This window comes from Aulostomus chinensis, chromosome 19 (genome assembly GCF_037954235.1).
Source record: "Aulostomus chinensis isolate RoL2024-O1b breed Wild chromosome 19, RoL_Achi_v1.0, whole genome shotgun sequence".
In the NCBI taxonomy this organism is placed as follows: Eukaryota; Metazoa; Chordata; class Actinopteri; order Syngnathiformes; family Aulostomidae; genus Aulostomus; species Aulostomus chinensis.
In genome coordinates, this window is record NC_141338.1 from 17411701 (window position 1) to 17431745 (window position 20045).

Genomic DNA, 20045 nt, shown 5'->3' on the forward strand with positions numbered 1-20045 from the left:
GCAAGTTTTTATATAAAGCTTCCTGGAGATAATCAATAATTCATCCCAAATGCCACGGTACTGATGATAATTCTTCTGACATGAATTATAAATGGGAGCTTCCTCCCCCTCCTGTGTTTAGACCCCCTTCCATCACACTCTCCTATGACCTCATTATTCCTGCAGCTCGTTACTGTGATTCCCGTGGAAACAGGTGGTTGCTGAGCAATAGGTTGTTGTCTGGGATACGCTGGCTATGTGTACCCGGGCCTGGGGTTGTGACTGTTGGAGGAGGTTCAGAGCAGCGGAGCCCAGAGCAGTACAGATGAGATGTGATGGTTTGGTGACACGGAGGGTCCACGACTGTTATTTGGCCCTGGAGACATTCCACACTGGGCTCTGTTTTGCATGACAGATGAGTCAAAAGCTCAACTCTGTAATTTGAATGAAATCTCAGTGCCATCTGGAGCCTCTCCAGCTGTTCCTTGCCCACCTGTTGTCGTGGAGACCTTCTCTCTCTCCCCCAAAGAATTGAAATATCACGCAGGGACACACAGTAACAGGAAAACTCTTCAACATTTTATTTTATTGAGTGATTTCTACATGTTTGTAACATTATCTTGAACTTGCCCTGCGATTGTCTGTCTACTGTCCTCATGGTGCTTCAGAATTTCCAACGTCTGACATAGAGCTCAACGTTGACCGCCCACTGTAAGGAGGCAGTACTTTCCCCATTCATTTTCTCCACTGACTGTTCATGAAATCCTGATGTAACAAGTATGAGGCCTGGAACCAGGCGAACCAGCGAGCTGATGAAGCGTGACCATAGAACATTTGATGTGGCGCTAGAAAATTACACAGGAAAAGACCGAGGTGAGAGACTTTCAGTGTGAGAGGCTGTTTGCCAGGACCCCAAAATACCAGCGTATCATGACACACGTTCACAACAGGGTTTTGTCACGATATATTGAGATGAGCCATATGACACATATTGTGATATTCTACGTACAATTGCTGACTACTTCAAAACAGAGCTGATGATACAGCCTGCTGTGCCAGCAGCAGGGTAGTTCAGTCACATCCAGATGAAACTTAACCCAACGAAAATCAAAGTTTTGATCACAGTGAATGGGTCCCTATGACTTTATCATGATGCATAGCATTAAAGTGTCATTAGTCTGGAATATCCATACGGTGTTATGAGAATGCTGATATTGTTATATATTGCTGGATCTATTTCATGCCAAAGCCCTAATTTTAACAGTTCAGGAACGACTCCGCTGTTACTGATACACTTCAGGATTGTGGGTAGTGTAGTAGTTCTGTGTGAGATGGCCAATGAAGTCTCTTTTTCCCAAAAATGAAGCTGATATCATAAAACCTCGAAGCCTCTACAGGAACAGATGACATCGTTTCACAACCTGCTCGCTGCTTTATGGCTCACATACTTTCACTTCCAGAACTTCTCCGGCGAGCTCTGTTAACAGTTTCCTTGAGATGCAAATAAGAAACAAGAAAATGTCTTTGTTCCCTCATTGTGTTTGCTGTCTGTTCTATCAGAGAAACCAAAGAAATCGTCTCAAATCAGTGGAGAAATGTTGCTCACAATAAGCGGCGTTGTGTTTCTGTTTCCTCTTTCTCTCCAAGAGTGTTGCACAACAGTCCCATTTCAGAAAGACCAAAGCAGCAAGAAGGGATGAGCTTTATAAAAACCTTTTATTGAACTTTAGAAACCCGCTGCAGTCTAAAACTCTGTTGTGGAAATAACGAGCCTCTTTTGTTTTAGCTGGCAGAGAATGATGAGAGACAATGTGATCTGGCTCAAGGTTCCTGGCTGTTGGAAGTTTCATAGCACAGATTGAGTAAATCCGAGCTGCCAGAAGTTGCTGCTGAAGTGCCATCACAACGGTCTCTCGCCCTCAGGTTGTGGGTCAGCGGTCCCTGGAGGGTGGGCCCCTGTTGTTTGGGTGGCTGTATTTGGAGTGATGCAGGACTGAAGTGGGGGAATGAGAAGGAACACCCCCCACAGAGCGGGACTCTCTGAAATCTTTGAAGCTGGTTATTATTTCTCCTCCCCGCATGTGGAGCTATGACGGGCAGGTACTTTCTCGGGGGAATCTCTGGCGTGTCCATCCTCAATATTTGATTTCATTTCAAAACCTCAATCAAACTTATTTAACCTGAATGTATTTCAGTGCGTGCACTTTAGGGTTACGTAATAAAAATATGTTTGCTCTCAAGTTTAAGGCAATTTCCCAAACCTGCATTTAGTCCAGCTGTAAAGAGCGGCTCAGTTTCCTGTAGGATCATATTTTAGGAAACATTTGGCGCTCCAAATATCAAGGCAGGATCATCCGAATAAGCTGCTTTTCAAAAACCGTGATTAAATCATGAGAGTTAACAAATGGCAGAGTGTGTCATGTCTGTGTTTGTTGACGAGCCAGTTGGCATTCTTTCAAAGAAGCCAACAAAAAAACGACAGACTGACATTTCTCGGAATTAAATATTGGTGATAATAATAAATTACATTTGTACAGCCGTGTCCCTAGTGCTAAAAGAAGCTTAACTGCATTTTGATATTGTCTTTGTACAATAATCCTAAATCTGTATAAAATCATTCACTCACCTCCCTTTGCATATCACCCCAGTGGCCTTGGTAACTCAGATTTCTTTACCTAATTTGTCTATCAACAGCTCTGGAAGTCAGAAATCTGCCCTCAGGCACGTTGTGATACCTCTTCACATCAGAAAAGGTTGAAATAAGCTCTTATGTAGCAAATCTCCGACCCTCGCGACTGACCAGCTGTTTCTGCCCTCATGGATATTCTCTAACTGTCCTCAGACATCATGCAACATGTCCCATACTTCCTGGTACCAAAGGAATTCCTCGAGCCCCCTGATCAGCCACAGCCACGATCACCATCTTCTAATGTCATAGTTTTTCGCTCAGAATCAGTTGATGGAGTCACAGCTGACGTGCTCTTACTTTTTTCTGACATATTCACAGTTTGCTTGATATTTGCTTGGAAGTTACATGAAAAAACAAATAATGTGTTCATCTGAGCCACCCACCACCCTCGGCTGCTTCTATCCCACCTTGTGTCGATGTTCGGGATGCACAATAATATTGACATATCATCCTTATCGGTAGATATTGGCAATTTATTGAAACATATGAGTATCTGTCTGATCGTTGATGTCAATGTCATCGTAGATTAGTCTCTTCCTTTTTCCTTGTTGTTGTTCATGGTGAAACAATGATGAATAATGGGCTTTTCAGAATGTTTTACAAGCAAAGATGGTGTATGAGCAAAAGTGTTAATGTCACGTTTATTTATTTAAAAGGATCCCTATTAGCCAATGCTACCAGCTACTCAAGCATAAAGTTGCCTCAAAGTCAAGATTTTTGACGTTTGAACATAATTTTTAGGCCTTGTGGCGGATCTCTGATATCTTGGCTGTGCTTTCCTATGAACGAGCAAACTGTGTAAAGTCCTAAGTGTGTATTATGATCCTACACTGGGCTGAAATACTGGGAGCAGGTCCACATCCATCCAGCAGGTTCACTCCAGCACATTAACTCAGTATTATCATGTGCTTTGACCAAAAATGACTGTGTGACCAGAGAAGTGGAAATTACCACTTTAGTCAATTGGATCATTGACTGCACTGTCTATGACTGCCATTAAATTTGTCATTGCTTTTTATATGGTCCAGTTCATCAACAGGAGCACACGGGTGCAGGCAGAGGAGGACAATACACACACACACACACACACACACACACACACACACGCACGCGCACACGCACGCAGTAACGCCCTGAGCTGTAAACTCTCAGCTGGAGCCAGTGCTCTCTGATTCCTCCTATCAAAGGGCTGTAAAATGGAAATGAGACTGAATGGATGACATGGTGTCTCATTACCTGCGACACAGAAAGTTGTAGCAACACATTGGAGTCTGATGTCTGATATTGGCAGGAGGCTTTAGCCCACTTACATACCATTACATCCACCCTCTCAACCCTGCGCCACCACCTCATTAACTTCATCGTCTCATCCTGCTTCCTCCCAGTGAGATTTTGTGTCCCCTCACTTTGCTTTATCTCTCACCCATCACCCCCTTTTTGTTTGGATTATTGTGATATTTACCTGTGGCTGTAGCTCACGCTCAGCTTGCCACATGGTAATTCGATATGGTCGATAAAGAGCTAGCAGGCATGCTCCTTATTGTGTGGTGTCGGGTAGCATGCCAGGTGTTATAAACACCCCCTGCAGCAGCCACTCAAATGATGCCCTCCTGTGTTACTATTCATTTATTTCCCTGCAGGTGCCTCGTAGCAGGTAGTAATGATGCACAGGCCTAATGTGGGCAGGGGAGAGGACTGTGTGGGTGAAGGTAAAGAAGAAAACCTTGAATACTCGTGTTTCTTGTTGAGGTTATTTATAGAAGCTGGCTTTTACTTGATAGGTTTGAGTCTGAATACAGGTATTTCACATTTATATAAACTTTGTTATTCACTGAATAACAGTGAATAACAGTGAATATCCCCTTGTAACCCGTTAACATGAAATCCAATCAACTCCGGCGCCCCTCTTCCTGGACTCAACGCCATGCCAACACCAAAGAAATGCTAAAGGTCTGTTAAGACAAGCAAAAAGACAGGCTTTCACTGTTCACAAGCAGCTCCATTCCAGAACATTCATCTTGCACTTATTGACACATTCATGGCAATGCTAGTAGAGGTTTGAGCAACACAGCCATTCCAGCACATTCCCACTAATGTGACTGGGTCTAAGGTGGGAAATTACTGGGAGAGATTTCCCAGAAAATGAAATGTGGCTCTCATACACACATAAGCCATTTCTGGAATAATGCTAGTACTAATGTGGGAAGGTCTGCATGTGTTTGGATAAAATTGACTTATATAAACTGTTTTCCAAACTTTCTTTCCATTTAGCTGGTCATTAATTACCCTTTTATCAATATAAATGCCCCCCCCCCCCATCCCTCCAGTTCCTGTTGCAAGAGGAAGCGTTTTACAGTAAACAGGGACAGAACAGAACATGCTTCCAGGAACTGACAGTGAAAACAAAATCGAAAGAAAGCGCTAAGAATAACAGATATCAGAAATAATTGTCAAACAGTTACACTGGGTACAGTGGGTGGATTCAAAGGTCTGGATCCAGACAATGAAAGTAAGCCATAATAAAGGTACAGACACATGGTGAAATAATAGATGATGTGTGCTGCAAATAAATATAGAAATAGCAAAATATTTTCTTAACGCCAAGAAAAAAGTATTTTTCAAATACTTGACTCTTATCCAGTGGAGAGTGACACTTTTTGAGCAAAGTTCTGGAGGCAAACAGTGACCGTTTTTGACACTTGCTTCAATGTCTGAGACAGCCTCTTGTGATTGTCTTTTTGTGTGTGTGTGTGTGTGTGTGTGTGTGTGTGTGTGTGTGTGTGTGTGTGTGCGTGCATGCGTTACCCTCATGCTGTGCTCCATCTGCCTCAGCTGCAATTACCCGTACATAGTGCCCACAGCTACCTGCTCATCATCCTGGTGCCAGAGCCCAGGCCTGGACAAAAACACAGAGCAGAGTATAGCAGCTCCTGCCAGAGACTGCATTATGGAGATTAGGGTGAAAGATTGACAAAGAGGTGGAGGCGGGTTCAGGGAGATGGGCTCGGTAGGAGCAGCTCGGCTTCAGGGAAGGGAAATTTAGTTTGCTGCTAGATGGTCCCCTCAGGCATGAGGAGGACTGAGGAGAAAGACACGAGCGCCTTGGACTCATTCACCAAAAACGTATGGAGATGTCACCTGTTGGAGCCGATTGTGTGAGACTGGACAGTAAACTGATCTTAGCCTGACCTTGGCACCCATGTGGGGAGAGAGGAGGCCTTCTTCATGCGGGCTAATGACATCTCTACAAGTCCACTGTTAGTTTTCTGTCCAGTGGCTGAAGCCAATATTTGGAGAGAAGGGAGACATATATTTATTTATTTATAATATGTGTGTGTGTGTGTGTGTGTGTGTGTGTGTGTGTGTGTGTGTGTGTGTGTGTGTGTGTGAGAGAAATGATTGTGAGCTAAAACCAGGCACAAAAACTCACCGGCTGAAATCATGAGGTAAACACCAGGGAAGAGGAGAGACTTGGTTGTTCAGAGTTGGTCTGATCCTGGTAAGTGGTATCTTAAATGCTGCAGATTCCGGCAAAATGTCTGGCATGGGTGTTAGCAAATACTGCAGGTACTCCAAGTTCAGGTATTGGAATTGGTATCGGAACATCTCCTTATAGTTTATGTTCACATGAATACTCAAGTGAGTAAACGGCTGTCACACATCGTCAAGAGTGTGTATTAGATGTGGGTGAGGGGACGGACGCCGACGCTGAGACAGACAGGCAGAGGTCGAGAGTTTAACAGGAGAAATCATGTTGGCGGAGGAGAGGAGATGCAAATCAGAGCAGAGAGTGATTGTAGAAGACAGAGATGAGAGCGAAAGAGAAGATTCAGGAGGATGAATGGAGATGAAGAAAAGATGGAGAGAGTGACAATGCTGTCATTCCTACTGTGGTGGAAGTGCGCTCACTCAGCTGGGCACCGAGTGCCATTTGTGATGAAGGAGAGTAGTTTCGCTGCAGTCAATGTCTGGGAGGATGGCGAGCTAAATGTCAGGCTGGGTCTGCGCCGGCCTAAATGGCAACAATCAATCCCCTCACTGCCACCCTGAGATGCCTGCATGTACACGTGTGTGTGTGTGTGTGTGTGTGTGTGTGTGTGTGTGTGTGTGTGTGTGTGTGTGTGTCTGTGTGAAACTCTTTATTCTTCATACACTCCAGAAATATTTAAACATGTATGCAGAAAAAAAATCTTTCAAATTTCAGCTTGTTTCTTTCATTCCTTCACTATAATTTCCTTTAAAGTCATCAGTCAGACATCAATTAAACAAAGATCAAACAAAACAGGAAATTAAAAGCCTTTCTGACATTTATCAGCCTTTAGGAATCATAAGTGGACATTCGCATTGTGACCTGTGCTCGTAGTCATTATCAATTAATGAAATGTCAGAAGGGTAGAAACATTTTCCAACGTGTAAAATGACCTTTTTAAATAAAAACAGCAAGTCTTTACATTTGAGCTGGCAGTTATGTGATGAAGGACTGTGAAAGTTGATGATCTTAATGAATCTATCGACTGCAGGGTACAGTTTGAAACCCACGATGTCAGGCAAAGAACCTGCAGCACTGGTGGAGTATCAGTTACAAGTTTGCAGTCAGACCGTTGCTGCTTAAAAAAAAACCTCATTTAGGCTGAAAACCCTATTTCCTTTAGGAAATAGAAACATTTGTTGTTAGGTGAAGGCCAGTGGGATTAGCTGTGTTCAGCAAAAGGTGCCAAGCTGTGAACATTAAAGGTCAAATGGCCAACACCTGCAGCCAGTATGGACGGCAGACACACTCTCTCTCTCTCTCTCTCTCTCTCTCTCTCTGTCTCACACACACACACTGGAGACTTTGTTAGCTGGCTGGTACACTCAGGCTTCCTGGTACCGCATGTTTCCACCCTGTCTAGAACAGTGTGGCTGTTGTATGTGTGTGTGCGTGTGTGTATGTGTGTGCGGTTTCAGGATTGTCCAGACGCATGCCTGTAGTAGTCACACTGGACTGCATTCATGACACAGAGAGAAGCAGTGATTCATGAGTGATGGTTGTACACACTCAGCACAGTTCATAAATGCGAACCGTACCGTTGGAGTATAATCATGCTGAACGCGAGAACGTTGGTTACACCAAGCTTCCAACAAGCCAAGCGTTAGAAGAAGAGAACTCTTGTATGACGCTTGTTGCATTTGTTTGTGAAACTTTTAAACTGCATTTCCCTCAGGAAACCCTGGAAAGCAAACACAACATGACTAAATCTTGCAGCAGTAGTGGGCAGATTATGAAGCAGCTCTATAATTATAGTAAAGCTTCCTGAAGCTCTGGCTGTGTCAAGTTTCCTCCAGACAGAGAAGTGCTTGCTCTTGTTTTCAAAGGGGAGCTCAATCTGTGCTGAACTGCTGGGTGTTTAATAGCACCTGTTTTTTTGTTTGTTTGTTTGTTTGTTTGTTTTTAGGCTGTTGTGGTTTGAGACCAGCTTCCAGAAATGGAAAATCATTCTAGTGCAGAAAGTCCTTGACCCGAGAGGGGGGATGTTCCCTCTCACTCAGTGAAAGTATGTGCACATTGATTGTACTCACCGGGTGTCCACACTCCACATGTTGTAGCCTGAGCTGAGACGCAAGGTGATGCTTGGAGTTCTAAACACACAGGCGACACGAGTACAGCACCACACATAGAAAAACTGTGTAAACACATCTAGGGGCAAACTCATATTCCTCATGTTCATGCATCTGACATGCAAAACGAGGCTGAACACTCGGCACAGCTCTGCTCGTCTGTGGAGCCTCTCCTACCTCTGTGGTACGCTAACATTCGCAGGTTAGCCTGCAGGTTTGTGGTTGTTGGGTTAGGAGTAACGTTAGAACTGCTGCAAAAGAGGGCGCTGGAATCAGGGAGTGATAATTCCTATGTGGACTTAACACTCTGAAGAAAACGCATTGTGATGCGGACACATCAGCGCTTCACTGAAACTATTTAAATGTTGATCGGTCCTCTGCTGGATAACAAGAACACTACTTCAGAATGATCCAATGAGCTCGTTTCATTTGTTACTGTTCAGAATTTAAATTTTCACCTCCACTTTCAACTAAAAATGTTTGAAATTTGGATTTGGAGTCTTGTTACTCACATTTAACAGCCTTAGAGGACACATTCTAGTGGCTTTGCTGACACTGTAACTTATCATAGTGCCATCATCCAGCCAACAATCTGGTTTTACTCGTATTTACGATCACAAATCTGCAAAACTACATTCCCATCAACATGACATGAACACTTGACTAACAACAGACCCTCTTCAGTGCCAAAGCCTCGCCGAGGATCCAGCATGATCTCAGCCTCAGACCCTGAGCTCCACGCAAACTGCTTTTTGTCGTAAAGCAACAAAAACAGAATCATGTGTGTTTTCTTGGTAGACGCGCTTCAAAGCATGGCTCTATTCCACAAAACCTTTTCATTCTCCCCGAAACAGCACATCAGTTACTTTAGTATTACTCAGCACTTTGATGCAAATGCAGTTGTATCTCACTTGATACTGCAAAGGCAGTGCAGGGGAACATAATGAGGTCCATATAGCCCAAGGAAATGAAGCACATTGTGCTTTTTGAAAGTCCTAATGTCTTGTTTCTCAGTCTTCGCTCCCTCCTCTGGTTCCTTTATTCTCCTCGAGTCCTCTACTGAAAATAGTTGATTGAGGATTTATTTATGATGGTTTTCTAACGCAGGCGTAAACTCTTTATGCTTTATAAGACAGACTGTTATATTTCATTTTAACCACCACGTTAGCTCCTGATCCTGAAATGCTAAGAATGTTGGTCAGCACTGTCAAATATAGATGGATCGATTGTGTCTACACGCTGCAGCAGTCCCTCTCTGACAGGATATTGCTGTAAAGTTATTATGGAGGTGGTTGGAAGGAAGAGGGAGACCAAGCCAGGTCAGATAAACTAAAATAACCTGTCAGAGCCGGACAGAAGCCAGCATCTAGATGTCAGGACTCCCTGCAGCTCTACCCACGTGGAGGGATTTTAGATTGGGGACGCTGCACTATGACCTTGCTTCTGTTCCTCATCGCAACAGCAACTTGTCTTTCTAGTAATCCGATAGTTAACCACAGCTAGGCCTCTTCAACAATATCAGAACACAAGAATGGATTAGATTTGATTCCTGTAGACCAGCATCTCAACACTAGAAGGTCACCTCCACATCCTCTGTGTTCATTCTGTTGTTGTTGTTGTTGTTGTTGTTTTGCTTTGTTCGTCTCAGTGGCTTGAAGTCATGGATCAGTGGTAGAGCTCGCTCAGAGGCAAATGTTAAGATTTCTATGTCGAACAAAAACAATGAATATGGTGCTCATTTGTGAAGACGATCTCATGAAACAAAACATATAATTCTCACAACCCTTTTTTTTTTTAACCAAAGAGTTTATTTTTGGCAATGATTTAAGACCCCGTCAGCGTTTGGTTGAGAGAACCCATTGTGATGTAACTTCTGAGCTGGCCTACAAAAGCGTGTCACCCCTGTAGCAACGATGAGACTGACGTGAAAAGTCAGCGCAAGCAGCAGTGGTGCAGAGTAGTGGAGCCCAGTGAGCTCCAGGAACTGCATCTGGACGGCTGCTGCTTCCAATTTAGATTTTATTACGGTTGAATTGCAATAAATGAATCAAAGTAATGCCAAAATAACATCGTTTTGCTGCCAATATTTACAAAGCATTATTTATGCCGTATAACTCATAATTTGGCTTTCCAGGAGATGTTAAGCAAACAACTTTCAAAACCATTGTTTTCTGAATGAGGAAGGATTTCATTTGACGTGGCGCAACCCTTCAGACTGAACTTTTCATGAGTTTCGATGCATGAAGCTGCACAAGTCGCCTTCATCATTGTCAAATGTGTTTTTCATGATTTTTGTATTTACAAAATAGAGAAAGAAAAGCGGCTTATTTTCCCTGTTGAGATCATAGTTGATCCCGGTTAATGACCACTGGTGTCTCTCGAAGTAGAGAAAGCAGATCCGCTGTCACTGAAATGTCAGAGGTGCACAGCCTGGTAATGATTTGTTTACTGATAGCAGCTCTGAATGATTGTATCTTCGTGTAGAGCAGGGTCGAATCACATCCAGCGCCGTAATTACCAAGTGAGAAGGAGAAAATCATGCGTGAGTAAGGGTTTGCTGTCACATCCCCACACAGCCTTCACTGATGAAATCCTGTGTTTTGGAGTCCTTCGCCCTCTCTCCAAACTACTGATCGATTCTTGCCGAGAGATAACTTTTAAGAACTTTCCCGAGCTGAAAAGTCATTTGCTACAGGTTTGAGAAATGAGCAAAATGCTTTTTCGCTTGCATGCATTTTAGGTGCGTGAGGATGATTTTTCACTCCCTGGGCAGTTTTAAAATGAAATAACTCATCAACGACCTCCTGTATCATGCAGAGGGAGGTTCTCGCGCAACATTTTTCATACGTGGGCAGCAGGAATACAGGGACAAATGCCTAACGTCTTCACTTCATCTTAGGTTTGAACCCAAGCTTCAAATAATGTTATCAATCCATGTTATGTCGGCTAGCAAGAACATTTAGATTCTCCTCCTGGTTGCTGGTAATACATCACACGCCACAGGAACTTACCAGCTCGTAGTAAATGGACATTTCTGTTCACCTTAACAAAGTGTCTGTCGATGTTGTAGTAGTGCGTCGTTGCATTTGCCTGCTGACACGCTGCTGAGTCACGGTGGTAATGATGTCAGTTGCTATCAGCGGATAGAGGTGATTGCTGGGAGCAGTTTTTCCTTGCCGAGGACGTGATCGCTGCAGAGGGCTGTGACACAGACCTCCGCGACAGTGACAAGAGACAAAGAGACAGCCCACATCTCTGACCGCCTGAGATTTTTATGGTACGGATTCCTCTCCCTCTATTTCACCTCTCCTCCTCCTCCTCATCATCCTTTCACCCCAGGCCCCTGACCTTAATTGCAACTTCTTTCCTGTATGACTGGGAGATACATAATCCAGTAAGCACAGCAGCACCCAGCCTGTGGCTGAAGACAATCATGCACCAAATTTTTTTTTACCCCCCAAAAATACATACTTGCTCATGCTCACGCAAATATCTCGTGTAACTACAAATCAAGCTGACGTGTGAGGACCTTTTTAGGTCTGTGTACATGTCATATCATGAGGACTGGATGTGCAGGGAGAGAAGATGTTTGGGGGCAACTTGTTTACAGCTCTTCGAGCGTCTCACACGAGGACCTGAACAGGATGTTGTCCTCCTCTCATCCACTCATACTGTACCAAGATGGGTTTGCTGTTTACACAGCCTCCACTGTCCTGTACTTGACTTCTTTTGGTCAAGGAAATGTTTAACCTCTCTCCTTTTTAAGGCCAACCATTTCTCACAGCTCACTGGAGCCTCTTGGCATCATGTGGGATTAATAGGAACCCCCCCCCCCCCCCATCTTCTCGTCTCGTCCCAGCTGCATTTAGATAATGAGTTTCATTTATGAATCCATTTTGCCCCATCCTCCGTGGGGTCTGTTTTCCTAAATAAAACAGCGAGAAGCCAGCAGACGATTTTTTTTTAAAACATAAATGCACAAGCCTCATCCTCACATCTAGACGCGCAAAGGCTTTGTCAATTCAGCTTAAAGTGATTCTTCACCCGAAAAGTGTTATTCTGCCTTTGAACTGATACAAATTAAGCGCCTTAAGCCCACAAAGCTGTGTCGCTTCTTTATGACTCCAGAATGCAGAGAGAAGCAAGCATTGCATAGTTAGCTTGAAGCTAATGGCAACTCATGGCTAACAAAAGCTACAGAGGCTGTATATTTGTGGAATACTGAGCAAACAGCTGGATAAAGAAAAGGTGGATTATACCAAATATTGCTGGCCAGAGTTTGTAAATATATGGGTTGTTTGACGGTATTGCTGTCGTTTTTTTTTGGAAACAATCGGTCGCCATTAGCTTCACGCTAAATGTATGTGTTGTGTCTCTTGGCATCCTGGGGTCAAAAATAGTGTTGAGATTCTGGCAAAAACTCAAGACACTGAGTACAAAAAAGCCAGTTTTTCAGGTGACGCATCACTCAAATGTGAATGGAAATTCAATCAAGAAGCAGGAAGAGAGGAGCAAGGGGGAGCAGATGAAGGAGGAAATTAAAGGAATAACAAACACACACTCTCATTCTTTCTCTCAGACATACGTGTGTGTTTGGTTTGAGATCGAAAAAAGCCTCCCGCCCATAGCAAAGGTCTATGGTGGCTTGTTCTTTACACAAAAGGAAATTCAGAATCAACAAAAGCTTTGGGTTGTTTTCTGCTCTCGCGTCTTGTGGAGGGGGGCGTATGTGTTTTTATTTGTTTTGTTTTTTTGTTTTAGCGGAGACTAACAGCTCTTCACAAAAACATGGTCCTGAAAAACAAGATCGAGTTCCCTTCTGCCACAAATTGCATAGTCCATTTCACAAATGTTATCCCTGGGTTCTTATAGAAAGCATTTTAAAAAGGATAATCTGGAGCTATAATGCTGACACAGCAGCATTAGTGGTCGCTATGTGCTTTTATTGTGCTTTGAAACGCCACCAACAATGAAACAAAGGAAATGTCACAGTGGGACATTGGTTTACCAGCTACTAAAGAGCAGCAGAGTTTGTGAAACACAGCGGAAAGCACAGATATCTCAATGCTGCAGTCATCATGGCATGCATTATTAAAACATGCCCAGCCTAATTTCAACTAATCTGGCCTGAATTGGCCAGGTACACTTGGGGATTGATTTGTTGAGCCTGGGAGCTGTCCCATAAATTACAATGCTAATGGCAGGGCTGAATAGGCTCCTATTCCTGATAAAGGCAGATTTAATGGAGATATTTCACATAGAATCATTTATCAGGGCTTGACAGGCAGGCAGGCAGGCAGGACCACTCCCAACCCCCCCAGCCTCCCACCCCAACAAAAACTACTCCCAAGCACCTTGATTCTTTTCCATCACTGCTTGATCCATGATACGACTCTATCTGCCTGCAGCAGATGAACTTAACCTAGGTTTTTTTCTTTTTTTTTGTTTTAAATCAGTCCAAAATGAAAAAGATGGGAATGGGAGCACATTTACATCAGATCAGAGTTAATTTTGGGCACTAGTGAAGCGTGGCTGTGGTCAGACGGAGAGGAAAACAGGCGCTGAGGTGTTTTAAATTCTAGAGAGAACGCAGCTCGAGCAAGTCACGGATCGCTGATAAAACCTGACAGTACAATTCAACTCTAAATGTAGCAGGGAGCCATTGTTGTGTGTGCCAGCGCACTCATGGCCATGTTCTGAAGTCTTCCCCGCTAAGCAACACAATTTGTGTTTTTGTTTTTTTCCCCTTTCTTAAGATTTTTAGTCTTATTGATGCTGACTTTTACAAGATTGCTTGGATTTTTTACATGCAGTCAAATTCTAGGACTTGTGTGCTGTGTAATGTGATGTGGCATGAATATGAAGACGTACCATGGCGTGGTAAACCCAACTGGAGCATGCTGCAGGTTCATTCATCTGCTGGACACACCTCCACAATAAATACCAGTTTGTCTATGAGCTATGATGTGTGTACCTGCAGTACAAACATACATATGAATACTATCAAAATGACCACAACAACCTTGATACGTCAAAATTTATCATTACAAACTGGAAAATCTCTGAAAATTATTTAGTTAATTTCTGTTTATACCGTCTTCTTTTTTTTTATTGTTAGGTAAAAATACTCCTAAAATATGAAAGGAGAGGGCTACTTTGCACGGGACGTTCATCTGATGTTTCAGCTGGCGGTCCACGTTCTGCTCTTGCTTCCGATGATCGGGTGCATTCATGTTCCCCTGGTTCTAATTATTTCATTTGCTCCTGACAAACTGACCTGCAAAGCAATGGAAGAACCGTGTAAAAATATTTTAACAGAAGAAAACAAAAATATTCCGCTCAAAATGATGACTCCAGTGTATGAAGTCGATAAGAAAGCTCGAGGGCGATATTGCTGGAAAGCTTACATGACACAGGCGGCTCTGAAGCTTTGGGCTGCAGCGGTCAAAGGTCAGACTACAGTCAAGCTTGTCTGTAGACTTGGCAGCGTCACACCTCGGGATGTCTTTGTTGTCCACGCCGTGACCTCATCTGACCAGGGCAGCTACATTCTCCTTTGTTCACCTCATCCGTCTGGATATTAATACTCCTCCCAGGAGATGTGACTGCTTTCTCTCTCTCCATCAGCCTCCTTTATTCACCTCCCCCCACTCTATCTTTGCCTGGTACTGGGGATTTAATGAAGAGCTGGGTCATCTGGTGTGACCTTTACCATAATCAGAGTCTACTACATCTCTGGCCATATTTGATTGTGCTTCAGCTGTCTGACAGGAAAAAGAGCTGGTCGACGGAAGAAAAACCTCCCGGTTGGCAAACAAGAGTGCATCATCCCTGCTGCAGCTGGTGGCATTGATGGTGTCCACAGTGAAAATATAACACACGTCAGATATCAGAATAAACAAAACGTGAACATTTAACAACAGTGTAGCCCCCCCCCCCTCGTCTATGTGTCCCTTGCATCCGGCTGCGTGGTAATTTAATGTGTAATCTAAGAGTGGAAGGGAGCGGGCTATCCTGCTGTCAAGGTAATGCCCTGTAATTGGCCCTCTAATTCTGTGGGGTAATCAGACTAGAGGCGGCTGGCGAAGGCTCGGCTGTGGTATTTACCTGCAGCAGCAGCAGACTATTAATCCACATAGTGCTGATCACAGGCTGGCGTGGGGACCTTTTAATGAGCCTGAAAAAAAGGATTTGTTCCCACTTTGTAGTTTTCACATTGTGAAGCTGTTTCAGGGTGATGTACATCTGATGTGACTCTTGGTTAATTACACCTGGAGATGTTTTGAATACTCTCAATATGTAGTACAGTATACACACCGAAGTAGCTGTCAATAAGTATAATTTCAAAGTAAAATGTAGATTATTTCACACAGCCTGTCAGTCTGTGTCGAGAAGACCACCCAGGAAAAGCCTTCAGGGATTCTCCAAGACACTCAGGCTCAGCAGGTGCAGGTCTCGGAGGTCACCGGCTACAAGGGAAGACGGGTGCTGATTAAAGCAAAGCTCTGTCAGGTTGACAGCGAGCTGTCAGATATGTCAGCTAACATCAGTCCCAGTAAATTGCCAGTTACAGATCCTAATTTAGCTGTCCTCAACATTTCCTTCACTTTATCAGCCAGGACCCCTTTGGGCTCCGAGATCGGTCGGAACAGTGATGGTTGGGGTTTCGCCTCCAGCTAAGACATGGACGCGTGGAGAGACGGAACCGGTAGCAGGAAGTTGAGGGCCTGTCAGGTTCAATCTCGCTGGGGATTGAGAGGTGTGTCAGTTGTGTTCAGTTCACAGGACATTTCTGATTCTTCACATTTTGAAATGTATAAAAAAGAAACAATTAAAGAGAAAACCAAATTAGGGTGATGCCATAAGCTGTAGTTTGCACACGTATTTTGTCTTTTACTCAAGTTAAGAAGAGCATACTTTGGCTAGAGAACAGGAAATAAGCATTTATCCATTTTAAATGACCTCTAATCGGTTATATAAGACAGTGATTTCTCCCACAGGACAAAAGCACTAATGCTGCAATCAGGACAACAGCTCTGTTTATGGAATGTCAACACAGAAATCACCAACTTCAATTTCATTGTGTTTATGCTGCAGTTAAAAAGAGGAAACGTAGCAATTAGTGGGTGATGATAGCGCACCTGAAAGCTGCCAAGCGCCATGAAAACTCAAATGATCTTTATAGCTATCATGTTGTTACCATTAAGGATGAAAGCTGCCATCTTCAGTGCTGTAAGTGATGTAAAGTCAGAGAAATCCGAGGTTTAAAAAAGACGCTGGCATAAGCGATCCAGAATTTGTTCATCCATTTTTTTACCAGCTGGAAGCGTGTTTTTCCTCAGCTCAGAGGTGTTTTGAATGCAGGTCAAAATGACAGATACGTGATTTAAACGCTCCTCTTAAAATAACGTGAGATGCAAGCGCCAAGGCTGTTTCGAGCTTCAAAGAAACACCTTCAAGGTTAACATCATCTTTGAATTTCACCAACTGTCTGACTGCAGTCTTCGGCTCCCATGTCCCTGTCATATCCCACTGTGACCAGCGTCTCTTGGATGTCTGACTTACTGCAGTGAGTTCCATGAAGGAGTTGAGGTCCAAGCTTCTGACTGCTTTTGTCTTCAACAGAACCTTCAGCTTGTGTGGGCTTTACTGCAGGGCCATCACTTAAACAGCAGCAGGTTTCTCTCCTCACTGCATGTGTGTGTGTGTGTGTGTGTGTGTGTGTGTGTGTGTGTGTGTGTGTGTGTGGCTGATTTTTTTGGTTTGCATGCAGTGAGATTGCACCTCCTGGGTAAAAATGAATAGAAATATCTTCCTGTGAAGTAATAACCTCAGGCCTAAACTCAACACAATTTGTTTTTGTTTATTTTATGTGTCCAGAGATGGCGGGCCATCATGTGTGCTGGGTGATAAAGTGGAAATCAATGACGGTACATAATTTGCGTCCTGGAGGAAAGATCCTGCTGGACTTGTCCTCTTTCCTGCCGTCTGTTGGAAGACTTGACTACTGGCGAGATACTTCTGTCTCCCACGTGAATATAGCAGCCACGGACACTTTTCTTGAACCATGTTGAGATTAATTCAAAATGCATGACCACGTGTGTTACATGATAAGATTTTCCTAGAACGGGTCAGGGCTGGTCGGTTTTTTTTGTACCGATAAAAGATTCAGTGCTGAGAGGGAGATGGCAGGGCTGCCAGAAATTGAACATATTTTATTTCATAATGCTTTATTTAACCATAAATAACAGTTACTCTGTATCCACCTTTTCTCACAATCCAAGCAGGAGCAGGAGAAAGGAAACCTAATAAAACCTTCCCCTTTCTTTACTACATCGACCATAGTCATAGGTCTCCAACCCTCCTGCTTTCACTGTTATTTTTCACAGTTGATGTTGAAGGCAGCAGCGCTCGCTACTGTCACACTGCTGGTATCACTCAGTTCATCAGTTAATCTGCTGATATTTATCAGTTCATACATAGGAGCTATCAGGATGAAGGTTGTGACGAAGGGGAGAGTGCAGGCAGGGATTCAACCTTCTCTCAAATCCCCAATCCAGACTGGGACATCAATGGAAGCCCATGCAGAACAGCGAGGCGCTCAATTTCAGTTAGGCTGAGCTTAAACTGCTGTGTGCTGTTATTCCCTTCAAACTGAACTTAACGCAGCAGCATTGGAGTGAAACACACACACACACAAAAAAAAAACCTTCACAGGTTGAAAGTCTGAGGAGGTGAGGACAGAAGGAGGCCAAGAGGAGGAGAGACGGTGAGGGGAGCGAGACGGAGAGAAAAGAGAAAGTTTGGAGAGAAGAAGGAAAGATGTGTGATGAGGAGCCAGGAGGAGAGAATGAGAACAGGAAAAAAGATAAGAAATGGAAATGTGTTGCGAAAGAGGAACAAGAGTGAAGAGGAGCAGATGTCAGGAGCAGATGAAAGAGAATAAGTCATTCTTGAACACCTTAAACGCATCATTAGAAACCTTACTAGTACTTGTATTTTCATCTCAGGGCATTGCTCCGTGGGACGTGATTTCCCTGCTTCTGTCTTGTCTCTCCCAATAGATTTTTATGAGTTCCATTATCTCAAGTGGCTTGAGAAATCGTACACATAGCTGCCATAAATTGGGGGGGGGGGGGGGGGGGGGGTCGGGGGATCCCGGGATGAGCAAGCTCTCTACACCCACACAGATCTGGGCTTAATCCTGAAAGTTTACATTGCCTGTCTCCACCACGCATTTAGAAAGAAAAAAGAGTGTATTAAGGGAAGCACGAATGTGGGAGTGTGATATGAAGAGATGGAGGCTGAGGTGGTCGTGCTGGCAAGAACTTCAATCTACTGTCACCTTATTTTCTGTTTTAACAGTCAAATTGCGATTTCTACTCGATGCAAAATTCTTTGTCTTCTGCCCAAATCTTTCAGCCCACTGATTCCAGTATGTGTGTGCGTGTGCTCCTGAGTTTTATTGAAAGTTGCTCACGTATTAGATGAGGTATTGTTAAATCTGGCTTGTTGAGCACCATCTATCACTGTCCAGAAAGTGTTGGTTGAAGACCTGAAATGATGTGTTATGTCAGGGTGGTGTTTTGCTCCTTAAATAATTGCCCTCCTGAATTGTCTGGGACACTGCTGTTGACTGCAGTGTTTATTTTAGACAAATAGAAGTACATTGACTGCAGGGTTCTACGAAGCGCGGTCGGGTGTTAAACTCCTCACACCCATAATACATCATCAAATGCACCCTCTGTGTGTCACAGATCCCCCCTGGATTCCTGTAATTCTCAGCAGCCTATTTATTTCATCTTTTCCAGGTATTCCTCCTCCCAACATTCTATCCGTGCCCCAGTTATGTCTGGGATAACCGCAGTATGGCCCCAGGTGGACAGGATATGACCCCTCTTGGGGATGTCTTTGTCAGGGAGCCAGTAAAGAGTTCAGCCACTCTTAGTCTGCTATCACCAAGGAGACAAGCCAGCACGGCGTGGGCTCTAAGATCTACCGTGCCCTTGTCGCCCCCATCTCCGTGATGGTCATCTCTCATCCTGCCCTTTTCCCAGAGGCCCTAATGTGCCATCATCCTACCACATATGGCAGCAGCGGCGGCTTGTTGACAGCTGGATTTTGATGCTCTGGCTCACACTGCAGCCAAATGAGTTTTTTCCCCTCTCAGAATGTCCTCTTTCTTCCAGAGCTGACAGTGCCATGATTGTAGGCTGGGTGACTCACTCTGAGCCTTGGGCCTCCTCAGCACTTAACCCTCTTGCTAGGAGTCTAGATGTGCCCACTTTATCACACATTGAAGAGAATATAAACCTGACTGGTAACTTCTGTGGCACCAGAGAGGAGTGAATTTCTGAGCAGGATTTAATCTCATCTTGAAGGAACAGGAATGAAAAGCTCAGTGTTTGGCTTTAAACTCTGCTGCAGGCTTGAAAGGAGGCTGTGTCTGGCACCTCCGAGGAGATTCCCGGCTCCAAATACTTCGGATTGAAAGCAGTTCCAAGGATTTCTACAGGCCACCTAAAGACAATGCAACAAAAAGGTCTTTGAATCAAATGCTCCACTGAAAGATTAAAAATAGGCCATGCGGGGTTTTCATGTATCTGTGTCACGTAAGTTTCATGACATTTTTTGCCCCATAGTCACGAAAGTAAGCAACCATTTTTTTTACAAGCCATTTTTTTCCCCCCTCACGCCCTCAGCTCAAACAGCATTTTGTAGTTGGACAAATCTGTAGAAAACATATTTTACTGTTTAACTTTCAGACCTCTATGCACTT

General features: G+C 43.9%; 1 protein-coding gene across 1 annotated transcript in view; it reads left to right on the top strand.

The window, feature by feature from the left end:
• Positions 1 to 20045, top strand: part of vav2 (vav guanine nucleotide exchange factor 2) — a 199379-nt gene that overhangs the window by 65717 nt on the left and 113617 nt on the right. The window lies entirely within an intron of this gene.